Consider the following 16,443-nt stretch of genomic DNA (forward strand, 5'->3'; position numbering starts at 1 on the left):
ATCAATGTGGAACGCCCTACCCAAAGCTGTAAAGGAATGTGGATCACTACCCACTTTCAAAACCTCTCTCAAGGGACACCTACGGGAGACTGCAATTCAACACTGGCCCCTGTAAATATCCTAACCCAATCCCCTCCAATGTACAGTCATTTACCTAGTATGGTTTTGTCAATAGTCCAATGTACAATTTTGTTTGTTTGTACAGTGTCTCCCCCCCCCCCTCAATGTACAGTTTTGCTTGTATATACAGTGTGCCCCCCCCCCCCCAACCACCTCCAATGTAGATTACCCAGTATGGTTGTCAATATCCCAGTGTACCCAACCCCCCCCCACCCAACCTCCTCCAATGTACAGTTTCTACGTCAAATGTATATACTCCCTTTTCCTGACTCCTTCTGTATCGCAAACAGTACTGTATTTGCAAATCTGGTATGTCATAAATGTATAGATGTAGCAGTACTGACTATCTGTATGTCATGTATGTCATATATGTCCAGATGAATTGAAAATGGGGGACCCTGATGTAAACAAGACGAACGTGTTATGGTTTGACACCGACCCCAAACGCAACGACACAAGAGAGTTGATTCAGAGTTGCCAAAAACAAGGGCTTGTTTATTTACACTAAATAAACAGCATAAACTTGGTAGAGAACAAACAAAGACTGGGATACAAGCATAGATGAATCTTGCTGCTCTGCAGCCTCCCCCGGGATGGTTCGTCTGGGGAAGCAGATGGTGACGTCAGAGCCGCTCTGCAGACTTCTCTCGGCAGATCTCCGTGGTGGTAAACGGGACCGAGAGGGAGAGAGGGAGCGGGTTAGCTCAGAGTACAGTGGGGAACAGAGCAGGTGACAGGAGAAGTGACTTGTCCCAAAAACAGAGTTATCCAAGTGACAGAATCTTCGGTGTATATACACACTGTGAGTAACGTCCCAAACACAAATCCGCGTGATTGAATCTTCGGTGCAAATAAACACTGTGAGCGAAGTCCCAATAATTATCCAAGTGACAATGTCTTCGGTGTGAATACACACAGTGAGCGAAGTCCCAATACAATTCCAAGTGATAATATCTTCGGTGTGTATACACACAGTGGGCGATGTTAAGGCCAAATATTATCCCAATGAACAATCCAAAAAAGCTCACACTGGGTGAGTGACAGTCTGATAAAAAGCAGGATATCTTCAGTGTCTTTAAACACACGAAAAACGAATAGGAGCAAAGACAGTCATAAAAACTCACCCAGGCGCTGTGCGTAAAGAGAGTAGGATCAAAGGGGCGAGCGCGTCGCCACGGGGAACTGGTTGTCCAAGCGGAATACTTCTTGAATATCCTGGAAGCAAAGCACAGGGAAAAACAGCAGGCAAGGAAGGAACGGCGAATGCTAATGAAATATCAAAACGATCCAACAAAACTTGAATGGGGAAACGGGGTATAAATAATCAGAGGAATGCTTAATTGACAAGCTGTGACAGCTGCGGGATGAGATTGACAAGCGTGAGGTTGGGGGAGCACCAATCAAACGGCGTCTACGGGAAGAAGCGTGTGAATAGGGGAATGCAATTGATTAACAGAAAACTAAAGGAACAGAGCGAGTAGGCTTAAAGGAACAGAGCGAGTAGGTGAGCAACGGACAAAAACCTCACAGAAAGTCTTTCTCTGGTCTGCATCCCCTTAACAATTGTGTGTATTGAGCTGTACTGTATTGTACCCATTCTGCAATCTGTTAATAAAGTTTTCAATCAATCAATCAATCAATTGGGCACCACTGGTCTAATAGAAATAAATGCATTCGAACAAGAAAGTATAGTATACAGCAATGGCTAACGGCTAACGCTAGTTAGCTAGCCTGTTCAGAAGCTAACATTATCCCATCGCTTGTGGCAATTATATTGCATGTCATTGATCTACTGGTCGACCACGGCCGACTGGTTGGGCACCACTGGTCTAATAGAAATAAATGCATTCGAACAATGTATAGACATAGCAATGGCAAACAAAACTGCCAGGCCTAACCGCCCCCACTCAGCGCGCACCTGAGACCACCTATTTCAGCGGTCCAGGTTCAGCGCCCCCAGGGACGAATCAGCGGGGGGCGGGGACGGGGGACAGCGTTCTCACTCAGACAGACACACCCTTTTCTGATGCGAGCCGGGTCTGATTCGACACAGAGCAGTGAGTGAGAAAGGGCCCTAAGAGCCACAAAAATTACTGTGGTACCACAAAGAGCCACACCATATACCAGCGTTTCTCAACCTTTTTTTTCAGTCACAGCACCCTTCATGTGTTTATAGGTCTCACCCTCTGGCCTCTGAAGTTGCTAATGTCTTTTTTATTTGGGCCTCACAGGGTTAACTTCTTATGCCCGAGATATACAGTAAAAGTGTTTATTTTCAGCATAACGTTTGTTTACCAATGATTTTAACTGTTATTAGTGAAATATAAGATTATAGAAATCTCAGGGCATTGAGTCGGAAACCGGCGCATATTGACAGGAGGAAGTGGCACAGCCAAAAGTGAGTGTAGTCTTTTGAAGGAAGAGACTCAGGGCTTTCGAATTTCGAAAAACTACCCTACCCAGCTCACGCCAGCCCCTGTCAATCATCTGACTTCTGGATTTCCTTTTTTATTTCTCTTATTTTTTGGGATTATCTCCCACAAACCTGAACGTTATTGCCATAAAACAGAACGCAGTTAGTTTCTCTACCTTTCTGTGAATGTCTTGCAAAAAACGGTGTTGCAATGCGATGAAAAATGGTGGAGAAATTTACATTATAAAAAAGATGGCAGAATTCAGTACTGTATCTACAAAACCTTCTGTTTAATCATCTTCCCTTTATTCATTTGCTTAGATTTTTCAGGTCTGGTAAATTTTAGCATGGTGTTATTCACAGTTAAAGATACATTTTTTTACTTTTTTTTTTATATAATTGATATTCTCCTTTGGTTCATTACAATTTACTCAAGTCTAGTAACAGACACACTATTTCTGACACTGATCCATAGATGTCCCTAGATTCAGATACCAAGAACATGCAAATGGACAATTTAAAAAAAATAAGTAAATGTTTATTCTACATCCTTATGGAATGAGTGACATACAAAAAAATTAAAAAGGTAAAAATAAAAGTTAAATATTATAAAAAAAAATTGTATGGATGGAAGAGCCACACATTGACGGGCAAAGAGCCACATGCGGCTCGCGAGCCGCGGGTTGGCCACCCCTGCTGTAGATCATACAAGCCTCCATTTATAGATGTAGATCATAGATGTCTCCATGTATAGATGTGGTATATTAGCCTGTAGATCATACAAGCCTCCATGTATAGATGTAGATCATACATGTCTCCATGTATAGATGTGGTATATTAGCCTGTAGATCATACATGTCTCCATGTATAGATGTGGTATATTAGCCTGTAGATCATACAAGCATCCATGTATAGATGTGGTATATTAGCCTGTAGAGATCATACAAGCCTCCATGTATAGATGTGGTATATTAGCCTGTAGAGATCATACAAGCCTCCATGTATAGATGTGATATATTAGCCTGTAGATCATACAAGTCTCAGAGATACTTATTAACAGACACAGTTGGCCCTGGGGCATGGATCAAAACAGATCAGAGGATCAGAAACACTTTGCCAAGTACAATTACAGGAATGTATCTTGATGCTAGTGGTCCAGTTGTTTGAAGGAAGCAGATTGACCATTTAGTTTGGCTGGTTAGTCCAGTACAGCAGCAGTCAAGAAGATAAAAGTTGGCAAGAGTCCAGCTTTGTTTCACCGTTTCAATGTTTATTTTTTTTCTAGGGAGGTAAAACTTGCACTACAAGCGGTTCTTCACAAACGTTTCATTCTGATAGCGGTGTGGAGACATGTCAAGAACTTCTTATGGGGGTGTCTAGAGAACCCACGGTGTGGAGACATATAACTTGTTATGGGGGTGTAGTTTAATCCAGATAAGAGATAAATACAAATACTGTACAAGATCTGCACTTGTTAATCAGATTTGTACTTGTTAATCTATTACGTCCACATAGAAGTGCTTCCTGTGCTGTTCTTGACATGGCACTGTTCTCTATGTTTCTGAAATCTCCTTGCCTTGGGATTCTGGGTTATATTATCGTATAGCTTACGCTCTGCTCTATTGGAACCCTATCCCTTATCAATCTAATACTGAATAAATTTCTTCACGTGTACACACCCATCCACCTGGCCACACCCACATCCGCTCCTCTACATAAGCGGGGACGTGGCCATACTAACAGCTCCTTCCCTATTTTCACCACCGACAAGTGTCTGTATACACCACTTGAGTTTAGTGCCGAAATAGTTGTTGGAAAGGAGCTACGTGGACATTGTATCTTATTTTTTTTGTATCTTGTACATTGTATCTTATTTACGAGAAAAGCTAAGACATAATGTTTGCACCTTCGGAGGGTTTGGATGCTCGCCACGTCACCCTTCACCAGCACTTCACCATTGCCGCGTCCTCCGTGCGTCGTGGGGCGTCTCTGGCTCCGCGGTCGTGGCAGTCAGATATGCCCGGGCGGCGCCCGGCGGTGAGTTTGCCTCTCCGAGGGGCCGCTGAGCCTCCATCTCCCGTGAGATGGCCTGGTTCCGGCCCTGGTTCCCCCGCCAGTGGACAGTCGGCCGACAGCTCCTCTGGTGGCAGGGGATTTGCGACGCAGATTCTTCGCCTCTGCTCGCTCTCGTCGTAAGGCGGCGAGCAGCAGGGGCGAACGGCCAGGCTTCGATGTTGTGCTGGAGCCGGACGAGAGTTCTCTTACCTCGTCTCCATTTCCGATGGAGACAGAGGATTATATGGAGGGGGCGAGAGCTCTCTTGTTCGAAGCCCCAGTAGAGACGTATTACTCTGCCCCTCTGGGAGTGGCAGGGAGTGTTGCGTCTCCTTGGAGTCCCTTGTACTCCGGTGTTGGGTTAGAACCTCCGACCCTGAGACAAGATGCCCAGCTATCTGCCGCGTCGGATGGTGGCGCCCGTGGCAGCCTCCCGTACGTGAGGAACGCGAGTGACGTGGAGGGAGGTACGCAAGGGGAGTTGCTTGCCTTGTTCCCCGAGCTCATGGCGGCCGCCGCAGCCGCTAATGGCGTGGCGTTGCCGCAGCCTCTGCCTGCACCTGTTCCTGATGACATGATAGGTCATCTCTGGCAACGTCGTCCTGTGAGAGAGACGGGCGTTGTCTGCCCATTCTTCCCATCAATGGAGGCCTATGTGAAACAGGGACAGGTAATCTCCCGCATCACTGGCCTTACCCCCGCCTACGTGCCAGTCACGCGGGTGGCGGGTTTGGTCCAGGGGCTAAAGGACGGGGTGCCTCGGCTTGATAGCCCGATGGCATCCATACTTTGTCCCGAAATGGTGTGGGAGCCGTTGCGAAAGCCGGTTACCCAAGGGAAATCGGCTAGGCAGATGGCTAATTGGAGTGACCAGGTGTACATCGCCGCGACTCAGAGCCTAGCTGCGCCTTCCAACATCGCGCAGCTAGCGCGCTACATGTCGGGGATGATGGCGGGCGGGTCGGTATTGGATGACCATCAACAATATCTTCACGCCCAGGCGGCTGGAGCCATCCTGCACCTAACCCAGCTGCAGGCGATAGCCGCGGGGAAGGAGCGCGCCCTGGCCACTCTATCCCAGCGGCACCTTTGGCTGGAGCAGGCGCGGGTGCCGGAGCAGAAGAGCATTCCGCTGCTCACGGCCCCCCTCTCCGATGCTGGGCTATTCGGGTTGGCCATGCAACAGATGACGGCAGCCTGCAGAGAGATGGAGGAGGAGCGCTCTGTGCTCCAACCCCATTTCCCCCGACCCGATGCCACCGGTGATGTCCGGAAAAAGCAACGCCGGCAGAGGACCGCGACCGATGCCTCCGCCACCACCGCCGCCACTACTGGACCTTCGGCGAAGAAGGCCAGGAGTGGAGGGAGTGCCTCGTCCGCTGCAGCCCGCCGCCCCACGCCCGGAGGTAACGGTAGGGATCGACGTGACCAGGCTCCCCAGAACCGTTCCTCCGGGCCGGCTCCCCGTGGGAGCAAGCACCGATCTGCACGCGGCAGGCGCCGCTAGTGACTCCCCTGTTTACCCCTGTCCCCTTCCCCCCCTCCAACATATCATTTTGTTATTAAATAAAAAGTCCCTCCTGGTGAGGGGCTGTTTTTTGTTACAAAACGTGTGTTTATTCACTATATATTGGGGATACGATGTATAAACCCTCACCTAGCTGTGGGGTTGTGTGTTTGCTTAGGGAGTAGGACAGTTTTCTTGAAAATTGTTTCTGGTCGCTATATATATGTGTGCTTAGCAAGGCCTGTGGCTAGCACTCGGTCGAAAGACTTGTCTTCCCTCATCATGAAGAAGACTGTGTTCTTCTTGCAGTAGTAAGAGTGAACTTTACCTTTTTTATCTGAGGGGGTTGTGTGTATTCTGTTACGTTTGGGAAACATGGCATCGAGTCCACAACCAGGTTGGAGTGTTAGCCTACAGAAGTAATCACATATGTAGCTTGTACCGAGGACTTTTGACCCTCTCTTTAAACGTCTGTGTTTTCTCTTTACTTGGTGAAGTATATAAACACGGGTGACGTGTTCGCACATGAGCCTAAAGCCTTGTATAAAAACCCGTTTTCGCAAACAAGTTTATCGTCTGTGGCTGGCGTGCAGATGGTTGAGCTTATCCTAGTGGATATACGCTTTTCATGTAGCATGCTAGGTAAACTGGTATCATCGCTGCTTGTTTGTTTTCATCGTATCCGGGGTGTGGGGTCATGAGGGGGTGAACTGATAAACCCCTCCCCCCTTTTTCTGATTGGCCAGGGGGTTGGACCTCCTGTTCTTCGGTCTTCCTGTCACGCTGTTGGGTCAGCGCGTCACAGGATGGGGAGAGGGGGGGGGGGGAGTTCCCTGGTCCCACGCCATATTTGGGCAGGTGGGTCATGGAATTTCCCCGGCCATAGAATACGTCACTGGGCGCGTTTCTATTGGTCGTGACTCGTGAGGCTTCCGTGAGTTTTTTTCAGGCTCCATGTTGTGGACCTGCTGTCATTGTCAAGATTGAGTTATGCGGTGCGTGGAAACTTTGTTTTCTGCTCTGCTCTCTATTGCATATGTGTTGAGCTTTTAGTCACATAGCTCAATGTTTACATATATCTTTTCAATTATTACTCACGTGGGAGGTCTCTCTGGGGGTTCCCTGTCCCCTCTCTTTATACAGAGCAGTGTTGACAGGTTTTCTTTCCCTCAGACGCGTCATATGGGGCCCATATCTGTGTCTTTTGGCCAGCTTCCTACCGCTCATCCCAGGCGGCATGGAGGGAACGTTATCTGGGTTCTTGTTAGAATTACCATTGATGTGTTTTGGGTCTCGACGTGTACATAGAGCTGGCCCTGGGTGCTTCAGTGTGGAACCACGCATGGGCTGGCGCCCTTTGGTTGCTCATTATAGAAACGGCGTTTTTTGTAGAGCAACTGGGATGGAGATTTTATCTCTTCCGAGCACCAGTGTACTAGGTTAGTCTCTACGAATTCTCACTCATCTCTGGGGGGAGATGACGGAGTAGATCGAAACATTGGCGGAGGGGTCTCACGCCCATGGGGTAGGCCACCGGGCGCGTGCGTTCATGTTCTGACCGTCTTGGTGGCGCCCTCTGTGATGTTTTAGATCGACACTCGTACCTACCCCCCTCTTAGGACTGTGGATGGTGGCGTGATTAGGACACAGGACTGGTTCTGGTCGCGCCGGACCAGGTCAGTTAACCCGCTGTCCGCCGGGGCCCAGATCTGCTGTTCTGGTACCCTTCCACCGGGGTGCTGTTCACAGTAGACCCCTTAGGCGCCTGTCTAGTCCGCAGTGCTCCAGGCACAGGTTGAGTTATGCTCTTGACCTGTTGCCAGGATTGAGGGATCAACCTCTTTGGGGGTTGTCTCCCCGGTGCGCCGACTGGCCCCACAGTGTTGTGGGGGTGTAGCCTCTGTAGAGTGCTTCAGGGCGGTGTGCTGTAGGGGGGAAGGGCCTGCTCTTGGATTGGGCCCTGTCGATACGCTGGCGATGTGGGGGGTGGTGTCACTAGTGACCGTCTGGTGGGGTCTCGATGCTACGGCATCGTTGGCCTCACCAGGCCCCCTTTCCGGGGCGTCCTGACCCACAGGCTGTTCCTGGGGCTGGGTCCTCCTCCGCGCTCCGCTGCTATGGCCTTGCCACAGGGTTGGGTTCTTGACCTTTGACCCCGTGATGTTAGGGGCTGTAACAGGTTTTTTTCCCTTCCCGTTCGTTCCTTAGTGGCAAGTGGGATGCGCGCCTGAGTAGTCGCGGGTCCTTCTGTGTGAAGGTAAGTCCCACGATCTGCTCACCCTGTGCGTTTGAGTTGCTAAACCCTCTTCGCACTAGGGGGGGTCCGGGGGCTCGTGTCCTCCCCGGTTCTGATGGTTGTGGGGGGCCTCAGCGGGTACATTTGTCGAGCTTCCGCTCTGCTCAGCTCCTGTGTTCCAATCGAGCAGAGCGTAAGCTATACGATAATATAACATACTATCATAACCATAGTTATATGAGTATAGGGAGCGCTCTGCTCTGACTCACTGAGGACCCTGTGGTCTTCGCCTTCGGTGGTGAAAGACTTGGGAAGGAGCTGTTAGTATGGCCAGGTCCCCGCTTATGTAGAGGAGCGGATGTGGGTGTGGCCAGGCGGATGGGTGTGTACATGTGAAGAAATTTATTCAGTATTAGATTGATATGGGATAGGGTTCCAATAGAGCAGAGCGCTCGCTATACTCATATAACTATGGTTATAGGATAACCGTATGTTATCCTTGGTGTGGCTTGAGATTCTGGGTTGACCTTGGTGTGCCTTGAGATTCTGGGTTGACCTTGGTGTGCCTTGATATTCTGGGTTGACCTTGGTGTGCCTTGATATTCTGGGTTATCCTTGGTGTGGCTTGAGATTCTGGGTTGACCTTTGGTGTTGCTTTGAAATTCTGGGTTGGCTTTTGGTGTTACGTATGGGGGTGAGTAGTAGTGAGTCCAAGGGTGGAGGAGACAAGGAGAGACGAAGATAGGTAGCTATTTCTAAGGATGTGTCTTTATTAAAACACACAGAGCAGCGATAATCCGGGCGTCAACAGAGAGAACAGGCAAAAGTAATATACGTGCATCGCGAGTGGCTCAGCAAACTCTGACCAGCTCCTTCCCACACGAACGGTATTCTGAAGCCTCGACAACAAACAAGGGAACAGAGAAAGAATAAGTAGTCACCAACCAAACATTCCAATCAATTAGCAGTGACAGCAAATTGACAGCACAGTGACAGCAACAGTGGAGAGTACCAATCAGTGACAACACAGGAATGTGGGCGTGACAACCAAAATGCAAATACCAACCACCAGGTGAAAACATTCCAGACTGACAGCTGGGTTCCCGGGAGAGGGTGTTTTGGTGTTGCTTGAGGTTCTGGGTTGGCTTTTGGTGTTTAAATTTAAGAAACAATAAAACAACAATAAAACAATGAAAGAAAACAAAAAAGCCAACCAAAAACGCCAATTAACACTTTAATCGCCGGGAACGCCGTAACTCGTCTTTGCTCGCCATGCTCATTCTGCCGAAGACGCCGTAACTCGTCTTTGATATCAATATTTCAAAAATCTGTGATCGAAATCATATTTCTCCTCCGGAGACATGAGATGTACTGGTGAGCTCCACTCAACTGTCTTAACGGTTCAAGAGCGGCATCTGGTGGCCGATCGGCAGATCGGCCAACAGGAAGTGACGCGCCAAACAGGAAGTGCTCATCCATATTTCGTCCGGGCACTCGCGATCGTTAGCCGGACTCCATCTCAACACACTGGATAATCAATCGCTCGCCCTAACTCAATAAACAACGTTATTTGGACGTATATAGTATTATACAACCTGGAAATTGTTCATCTAGATCAACATCCCATAATCGAAAACTGTCTACTCCAAGCTGATCGTCCAACGGCGCGAGGAAGATACGGTAAGATCCAGTGTTATTTTCTAACGTGTTCCATATAAACTGCTCTGATGACCATATGACCCACACTAGACGAATGATATAACGTTGCCCACGGAATTATAAACGACCCCCCGCCCATCCGGTCAATATCAGATGATACGTAGTAACTTCTAGAACCACGTCCAGTTGAAATTTTTTATCTTGCGCCGATTGCTATCAAACTGTATTTCATCATCAATATAATGCATTTGGAGCTATAAATCAAGTTCTGGAGAAAGCTGCAGAAAACGATAAAAACATACTTATACTTTAGACCATATTTTAGTATGAATATGTGAATGAAAAAGTATAACGTTGCTACACCCTGAACAATGGATATAGGACATTGAATGGGCCATAATAATGTCAATTTAGAGGGGAGCTCCAGTAGCTCACAGCGTATCTCGGCGCTATTTCGGCGTCGGGGACAACCGTGCGCGTTACGGATCTGGGGTACACGAGTTCGACTCCCGGACTCGCCGTATTTTCTCAGAGTGTCTTCCTCCGATCTATACCCCATTCAACCTGTTTCTGTCGGTCATGCTTGACCAGAAAAAGCGATAAACGCTAAAAGAACCAGCTGTCTGGTCAAAGTTTAAAAAAAAAATAATGTCAATTTAGCAATAGAATTTAAAAAGTTATAGCCCTGCAAAGAAGGGGAACTTCTCCATAGACAAATAGAGCTGGCTAGGGATGGTAAATTATGAATTTAACCATGGCGATCAAAGTGTTAAGAAAACAGATGTTCAAAATATTTATTTATCCTAAACTCAACATTTTCATGGGAAATTCCACTGGCAACGTTTTTTTATTTTTATTTGTTGTTATGAATGAGAATTTGTATTTGACTTGTCATGAACCCTGTGAAGTAGGCCTATAATCATCTATGGAGCAAATAAACAAATGTACACATAACACACCAAATTCTTAACCACCAAATCTACTATAACATTCAGATTCAGATTATTTTATTGTCACGTCGTTCAGTACCTTACAGCAAAAATTGTGAAATTCACTTTGTTGTGGTTCCTCGACCATAGCAGCATCCAATATAATATAAATAAAAAGAAAATTGCATAGAATACAAATAAAATAAGATAAAATAACAGCAAGATGACTATATACAGTTCTAAATAAGTGTGCAGTGTTAGGATTAGGAGAGGAGAACCCAATATGCAGACCGGGAAGAGAGGAGGCAGAGACGGCAGGGTAACGTGGAATATATATAGGCTTTACTGGGACGACGAAACGATACAAAACAACATACAATGGCTCAGCCGAGCTGGCTCTAATACAAAACAACACTGAAGGACATGGGAAAACAAAGAGGAACGAAAACGGAATACATGAACTAAACGGAATACAAGAACTACATACAACACTCAATAACATGAAGCAAGGCACGGGAGAGGAACGACGGGCAAGGGAACACGGAGATAGGTGAGGGTAACAAGGAGGGTACTGGAGACAATGACGCCACAAGGAAGTGATGACAAACCCACACTTAAATACCAACACTAATTAACACCTGGCAGGGCCAGGCCAAAACACAGAATCCATAAACACAACTAGAACAAAAAGCAATGAATCCATAAACACAACTAGACACAAAAGCAATGACACACACAACAACCAGACAGGGAGACAACATCACACAAAGACAGGGATGGCCCAAGATAATAAATAATTAGATATTAAGTCTATAATCTTGAACCAAACCAAGATGGCCGCCTGCACCATCAGGCTACTCTGGCCACTAGAGGGAGGTAGGGGACCAGGTAGGAGACCACTGTCAGGAGGGAGGAAATGTTCAAAGTCATTCTCATACCCGGCACAGCAAGGGCTGGGCCTGGGGATGTTACAGTGCAGTGCAGATAACAGGATGTAGATATTATACTATATCAATGCAATAATTAGCTGTGGGTAAAATGCAATGTGCAATACAGTTTAGCAGCAGCAACAATTTACAAATATACACCATATCAAGCTGAGTAGGTACAAGTTAAAGAGACATTCCACCAAAAATACCACCACTGTCGGTTCTGTAGGTTACAGTTTAAAGTGACTATTAGATGTACTCTGCACCTTGTGTATACTGTTTACTTTTGCTCATATTATATATCCAGATAAAAAATAAATGATTGCCTATATTTATTGTAATGTATAATATAACCGATACAGACCCTCATCTGCACCTCTGTTTACATTGTTTATTTTTCTCATATTTCTATATTCAGATAAAATGTTGATACAATTGCCTATATTTATGTCTTTCTGCTATTAGTAGCCGTGGTAGCTGTGGTCCTTGACGACCGGCTGAACTTCTCCACTCACATTGCCTCAACAACCAGAACCTGCAGATTCTTCCTGAGCAACATCAGATGAATCCGCCCCTTCCTGACAAAAGAAGCCACCCAAGCAGGCTATTCTCTGTCCTCGCTCTGCAGTGGTGGAACCAACTTCCCACCACAGTCAAGACAGCCGAAACCCGCCCAATTTTCGCCCCCAAAAACAACTAACCTTCGTACTGTCTCTTACTATTATTATGCACTTTGCTACTAAGGAATCTACATTGCATACTACTACCTACTATGCTAATATGTCTATACTACTATGCACTCAATACTGTAACACACACTGTTTGACTAATCACTCTCTACATAGGGGCCCCCCAGGGCTGTGTTCTGAGTCCCCTCCTCTACTCCCTGTACACACATGACTGTGTGGCACAGCGGAACAACAACACAATCATCAAATTTGCTGACGACACAGTAGTGGTGGGCCTGATCTCTGCTAACGACGAGAGGGCCTACCTGGAGGAGGTCAAGGTTCTAGCGGGATGGTGTCAAGAGAACAGCCTCTCCCTGAACGTCAGCAAAACAAAGGAGATGATTGTGGACTTTAGGAGGTCGGGGGTCAGGGACTACAGCCCCCTCAGCATCGACGGGGCATCGGTTGAGAGAGTGAACAGTTTTAAGTACCTCAGAGTCCACATATCCGAGGACTTGACATGGACCTCACACATTGACAGTGTTGTGAAGAAGGCACGGCAATGCCTCTACTTCCTCAGACGCCTAAGGAAGTTCCAAGTCAGTCAGAAGATCCTTAAGAACTTCTACTCATGCACAATAGAGAGCATCCTGACTGGCAATATCACCTCCTGGTTTGGGAATAGCACCGCACAAGACCGTAGCAGACTACAGAGAGTGGTCCGCTCAGCCGAACGCACAATTGGAGGGGGGCTTCCCACTCTCCAGGGCATTTACAACAAGCGGTGCATGGGCAAGGCTAAGAGAATTATCAAAGACTCGAGCCACCCAAACAACTGCCTCTTTGAACTGCTGCGGTCAGGCAAGCAATACCGGAGTCTCATGGCAAGCACAGAGAGACTCAGAAGAAGCTTCTATCCCCAGGCCATCAGGATGCTCAACGAACAATAACACTATGTAACAACCATCAAATGCACTCACAGCACACACATCCACACACTCACTTTAAACATACAACTCACTGCAGCACCCACTTTAACCACTTTAGTACACCTAAGCACACTTTATATTTATCTGTAAAGAATTTGCACTACAACCCATACCTCATTACACCTTACTGTAAATTATATTGTACCTAAATTGTACCTCATCCCACTTCTGCTTTGCACTGTATAGTATATTGTATGGTAACTCAGTTACTTCTACTCTACATAGAGCATTGTATATATGTATGTAGCAGCCTGAATATTCTACTAAGTATTCAGAAGTGCTAACTAACTGTTACTTTCCCTGTGTGTGTATAAAGTGTGATAAACAGTGTTCCTTTGGATAGCTCGCCCAGTCTAATGACGAGGTGAGGTGCTACTCTTCTCCGGCTTCAGTATGGATCACTAACAATAACATTGAAGCACCTTTTCTCCCTTTCTGGAGTGGTCCTAGAGTGGGATCAGTGGCGGTTGCCAGCAGGGGGCGGAGTGGCAGTGGTGGCAGGTGGAGCGGAGGAGAGAGGAAAGCAACGAGGAAGAGGGAGTTACCTGGGGGCGAGAGGACCAGGAAGCTCTCTTCGGCAGTGAACTTGACCGTGAACAGTCGCAGTCACAGCGGGCGTGTGCTCAAACGAGCCCCGTGGAAGGAGAGCTGTTGAAGAGCCCTGTCGGAACGAGCGACGGGTGATAAGAAGAGAGCCCCGTTGGAACGAGCAACGGGTGATAAGAAGTACTTGCTAGTTGACGGGTTATCCTAGAAGTACCAGCGATAGTGTGTGAGTAAGCGATACAGAACAAAGGACTAACGTCTAGAGTTAACGGGACTAACGTCTATAGTTAACGGGTTATAGTAGTAAGTGTGCGGTGTATTAGCATGCTGCTAACGGCTCCGTCTGACTCCAGTAGACTACCGGGCGCGCGGCGCTGAAGACCGGTGGTATAGTCAGCCATGTTGCGTTAGTAGTACAACCGATATAGCAGGAGGGTGCATCCAGACCCGAAGCTTAGCTGTGTTTAGGGTAGCAACAGTATTAGCAGTTTGCGCGACAGCAGCAAGCAACAGCCAGCAGCGGACGTCCCCCAGACGTTACAGAGGACGCCTCTTCCCACCAGCAGAGGTCGCCATCACAGCACGCTCCTCCAGCTAACCACTGCCCATGCTGTTCGCCCAGCCCGCTGGCTGTGCTCGCGGGATCGCCGACGCCATCTTGTCACCTGGACGAGAGGTGATAAGAGTGGGTCCGCCATCTTGGCTAAGTACGAACGGTACCTCGTGTATCCACATCAACGTCCATTCAAGTGAACGCTAACAACCAGTGTCTAAGGGGTACCCCAAACAATTTAAGCCGGCTTTAGTGTAGGTTTTATTTTGGTAACGTGGGCCCACATTTGCTTGGTTTTCTTTTGGTATTTTATTATTCTTGTTATTTGAATTCCCAATGTTTCTCTACTTTATGCCTGGGTCTCCCCTAGTACAAGCGGGGTGTTATTAATGTATTGAGCATGCGGTGCCTATGGTGGGAATAGTGTTCCCCTACATTATCAGTGAGAGCACCCGGTGCCATGTATGAATAAATCTGAAGTATTATCTGTAACTGATAACCTGCCCAGGCTTCAATATAAAGTAGACCTTATTGGGAGCACAGTGTCTGTTTCTTCCATTTGCTAATCTAACCCCTGGGTAAATACTGTGACTGCATAATTATTTAACCCTTACTCCCCATTCACAGAATATCATTTGAAGGGTCTATACAGGTGGTCAAGGAAGGGTACTGCTTAAAGGGAAGCCCAATAATACTATTGAACTGACAGTCACTGGGTGTGGGAGGGCTGTCGGAGGTACTGGGGGAAGTGAGAGTGTGTGGGGAGCTACTGCTGACCGCCTTGGAAGGCGAGGGAGACCAGAGTACCAGTCCCCAGGTTAGTAAATCCTGGGCCCCATCCACTCCTGCTGCAAGCCCTCCAGAACGACGTTCCGGGCCAAAGACGGGGGTACATATAGGTCCAATTCTATAGTATCCTACTACCCAGTCTGTGTACTACTACTCCCACAAGCAGGGATAATCCACCCTTCTACATGTATATACTGAAAATGTTTGTCTACATACTTGACTTCTATTTTATACTTGCTATACTTATTTTATTATCTATTTTTGCCTAGCACAGTCTCTGGAGCGAAACAGAAAGAAGCATTTTGTATAAAAGTATTCTGTACTTCTGTATGACAACTAATAAATAACTTGAACTTGAACTTGAAACAAGCTTACTTACCCTTAGTTGTCAGAGTTGCTGACTTGTTCTACAGAATTTGTAAGTCACTTTGGATAAAAGCGGCAGCCAGTGATGCAGTGGTGGTCCCACTCGGTACCACGCCGTCCTAGCAGTTTTTTCAGGATGTGCATGCACGCACACACAAAAATGCGTTCACAATTTTCACTGGACTCGTCGCGCCGTGCGCCAAGTACCCGGCACTTATCTATCACCTAGACTTTGCATAATAATAGGATAACAATAGCATAACAAAGAACGAGAAGAGCAAAACCAAAATACAAGCCCTGTGGGGGTTGCTTGATCTGTGGAACCTCTCACTATGTGACAAATGGTCCCGACTGGAAGGATGAGGCATTAAGTTGTGCTTCAGAAGGAAACTGTCCTTCTGTAAACTAAGTTACATTGTTAATTTAGTTTGTATTTACTTTTCTAGTTTAAGTTAATTCAATTAAAGAAATTGTAACTACAATTACATTTAAAACATTGTTTGTTTTTCAACCATATCTGTTGACAATATAATTTCTTTATATATTGAAGGCTACATCCTGCTACCTTTTTCAGCTTCTCTATTTCAAGGCAATATTTACAAAAACTAAACTAAAACTAGTAATTTCCTATACAAACATGTTTCCTACTATTTATGCATAATAATCATCTGTTCTGTGCGC

The sequence above is a fragment of the Notolepis coatsorum genome, assembly GCF_963971535.1.
Source record: "Notolepis coatsorum genome assembly, chromosome: 6".
Lineage (NCBI taxonomy): Eukaryota > Metazoa > Chordata > Actinopteri > Aulopiformes > Paralepididae > Notolepis > Notolepis coatsorum.